Source organism: Chenopodium album, chromosome 24, assembly GCF_948465745.1.
Source record: "Chenopodium album chromosome 24, dcCheAlbu1.1, whole genome shotgun sequence".
Taxonomy (NCBI): domain Eukaryota; kingdom Viridiplantae; phylum Streptophyta; class Magnoliopsida; order Caryophyllales; family Amaranthaceae; genus Chenopodium; species Chenopodium album.
In genome coordinates, this window is record NC_137857.1 from 20365285 (window position 1) to 20369400 (window position 4116).

General features: G+C 35.6%; 1 pseudogene; it reads left to right on the forward strand.

The window, feature by feature from the left end:
• Positions 1-202, forward strand: part of LOC145610632 (cytochrome b6-f complex subunit 4 pseudogene) — a 2260-nt pseudogene extending 2058 nt beyond the window's left edge.
• The last annotated feature ends 3914 nt before the right edge of the window (positions 203-4116 follow it).

The following is a 4116-nucleotide window of genomic DNA, read 5'->3' on the forward strand; positions in this document are numbered from 1 at the left end:
AGATACATCTATTCAATTCATTTTTTTTTCATATTTTTTTTTAATCAATTACGAAATGCTTTTCTAGAGTGCCAAATATTTGTTTTACGTCTTCTATGCGAAAATGCTCTATTTTAATAAGATCTTCTTGGCTGTTATTCAATAGGTCCGATAATGTGTGTATATTGGATTTTTTGAGGCAATTGTAGATCCTAGGTGGCAATTCTAATTGGTCAATAAAAGTAAATTTCAATGCTATTTTTTTTTGTTTTTCCGTATTTCAGTCAATCTATTGTGAAAGGTAAAAAGGGGGAAAGAAACTTTGGGCTGATTGTCCTCTAAATCTAAGTTTTCTTCTTCTGCATGTAAAAAAGGAATCAATAAATCAATTAAATTCCAGGAGGCTTCATAAAGTGCTTCTTTTGGAGTTAAACTGCCATTTGTCCATATTTCGAGAAAAAGTATCTCTTGTTTTTCATTTCCATTTCCATAAGAATGAATACTATGATTCACGTTTCGAACAGGCATGAATAGAGCATCTATCGGATAATTTCCGTCTTGAAAGTTATGTGGCGCTTTTATATGATATCCGCGATTTCTCTCAAGTTGTAATCCAATACACAAGTCAATTGGTTCCGTCAAGCTAGCTATATGCTGTGTATTATCAACTATTTCTACATAAGGCGACAAGATGATGTCTTGTGCAGTTACACATCTGGGGCCCCTAACGCAAATAGACGCCTCACAAGTTCCATATAGATTACTTCTCAATACTATTTCTTTCAAATTCATGAAAATTTCATGTACTGATTCTTGAATACCTAATATGGCAGAGTATTCGTGTGGTATTTTTTCAGATTTTGCACGTGTGATACATGTTCCTTCTATTTCGCCAAGCAATGCTCTTCGCATCGCAATGCCTATTGTATCAGCTTGACCTTTCATAAGTGGAGAGAGAATAAAGCGCCCATAATAAAGACATTTACTATCTGTTCTTGATTCAACACACTTCCACTGAAGTGTCCGAGTAGATACTCTTATTTTCTCTCGAACCATAGTAATATTTTACAAAATTGATCATATCTTTGAATCATTTATTTCCCTTGAAATATCTTCAATTCTGATTTCTACACACGTCTTTTTTAGGAGGCCTACAGCCGTTATGGGGCATAGGGGTTACGTCTCGTACGAAACTTAACAGTATACCGCTTCTACGAATAGCCCGTAATGCTGCATCTCTTCCGAGACCAGGACCCTTTATCATGACTTCGGCTCGTTGCATACCTTGTTCCAATACCGTACGAATAGCATTTCCTACTGCAGTTTGAGCCGCAAACGGTGTCCCTCTTTTTGTACCCCTGAATCCACAAGTACCGGAAGAAGACCAAGAAACTACTCGACCCCGTACATCTGTAACAGTCACAATGGTATTATTGAAACTTGCTTGAACATGAATAATTCCCTTTGGTATTTTACGTGCACTTTTACGCGAATTAATACGTCCATTTCTACGTGAACCAATTTTGGGTATAGGTTTTGCCATATTTTTTCATCTCATAAAAATAAGTCAACGATATATGGATATATCCATTTCATGTCAAAACAAATCCTTCCGTTTTTTTATATCAATCAAATCTTTTAGCAATTCTTTCTAGATAGTTCCTTTTAGTTTTTAGTATAGTAGTTATCCTTGTCGTTGTTTGTGTTTTGGGTTAGAACAAATTACTATAATTCGTCCTCGTCTGCGGATCAGCCGACATTTTTCACAAATTTGACGAACAGAAGCTCTTATTTTCATATTTTTTATTCCGTTGTGTTTTTTTTTTGAATCTAATTCTTGGAAGAAAATGGGTTTTTGAATATTTTGAATCTCGAATTGTATTCTTATAGAAAGGAGTGTTGAAGTTGAAAAACTATCTAATCGTTCGAATCCTTGTTGCGGAGTCTATAAATTATACGACCTCTAGTTGAATCATAACGACTTATTTCAATCTTAACTCTATCTCCCGGTAGGATTCGTATAGAACTGCGTCGTATCCTTCCTGAAACGTAACCGAGAATAAGATCTTCATTATCTAAACGAACCCAGAACATACCATTAGGAAGTGATTCGGTAATCAAACCTTCATGAATCCATTTTTGTTCCTTCATTCCAGACAAAACCCCCTTAAAGTATCAACTAATAGAGGAATGATATTAGACAAGCTGTCTTTTCTCTTTTTTTGTTCACAAATCGAAAATTTTGGATCCAATTCAGATAGTATAGGGATTACCATATATAACATAAAATTTCTCCACCAATTCGTTCTAGTCGAGCCTCTCGATCTGTCATTATACCTCTAGAGGTAGAAAGAATTGCAATCCCCATTCCACCTAAAATTCTAGGAATTCGTTGATAGTTAGAATAGATTCGTAGACCAGGTCGACTGATCCTTTTTAAATGGAAAGTATTTTTATAAGGCGTTTTCTTATTTCGTCTATGTCGCAGAGTTAAAACCAAAAAGTAGTTGTTTCTTTCTTGATGTTTTCTCGCATTTTCGATAAAGCCTTCTCGTAAAAGTATTTTAACAATGTTTTCGGTGATTCCAGTAGATACTATTCGAACCGTTCCTTTTCTATTCATGTCTGCATTTCGTATAGAGGTTATTATATCAGCAATAGTGTCCCTACTCATGATGAACTAAAATAAGTGGTTCCCCAAAAATTTGATATAATCAACATGCCTTTTTATTAGTTTAGTATTCAATTTTAAATTATAAAAAACTTCAAAATGAAAGATATATACGTGATACACAATCTCCTATTTTTATTTTTTTTCAGTCAAATGCCCTACTTCTCATCTTATAATACCTCAGGAGCTAATGAAACTATTTTAGTAAAGTTTTGTCTCAATTCCCTGGCAATTGCACCAAAAATTCGAGTTCCTTTTGGATTTCCTTCTTGATCAATGATAACTGCGGCATTGTCATCATATCGTATTATCATACCGTTGGCGCGTTTGAGTTCTTTACAGGTACGTACAATTACAGCTCTGATCACTTCTGATCTTTCTAAGGGCGTGTTGGGTATTGCTTCTTTAATCACAGCAACAATAACGTCACCAATACGAGCATATCGGCGGTTGCTAGCTCCTATGATTCGAATACACATCAATTCTCGAGCCCCGCTGTTGTCTGCTACATTCAAATGGGTCTGAGGTTGAATCATATTTTGTTTTTATCTGTTCTTTCAATGTAAAAATAAATGAAAAAGAAATATTGTTTGTCCAAAAAAAACTTCTATTTGTTTTTATCCAAAAGATCCATTTCCTTTAGTTCCACATTCTTATCCTGAAATAATGAATTGAGTTCGTATAGGCATTTTCGATGCCGCTATTGCGATAGCCCGGCGGGCTATATTTTCGGCTACTCCGCTTATTTCATAAAGTATTCGACCTGGTTTGACAACAGCTACCCAATATTCGGGCGATCCTTTACCGGAACCCATACGGGTTTCCGCGGGTCTTACTGTAACAGGTTTGTCGGGAAATATACGTACCCATATTTTTCCACCGCGACGTGCATTTCGTGTCATTGCTCGCCGCCCTGCTTCTATTTGTCTAGACGTGATCCAAGCGGGTTCAAGTGCCTGAAGAGCATATCTTCCGAAACAAATACGATTCCCCCGACAAGATATTCCCTTCATTCTTCCTCTATGTTGTTTACGGAATTTAGTTCTTTTGGGGTTATAGTTGATGGTTTTTTGGAATTCCATCTCTACTACAGAACCGGACGTGAGAGTTTCTTCTCATCCAGCTCCTCGCGAATGAAAAAATAAAAATTTCATTTAAAATGAATATTTTATTTTTATATAATTAATATATACATGTAATAATACGCTGGTTATCAACTGATTGAACAACCGGGAGCAATTTACTTACGATACTTAGTTGACATTCATAAAAAGTATCTAATGAATTATGAGTTCAATACATCTTGTTTAGCAGAAAGACGAGTATTCCTTGCTCATTCTCAGACAATCACTTATTCACAAACCTCGTGTGGGGCTAATAGTTTTCATTTCCCATCTCATAGAAAACCCTTTTTGCTCCGCTTAGTCCTATCCCCCTCTAGAGGTATTTTAGTGATAGGTTCTATA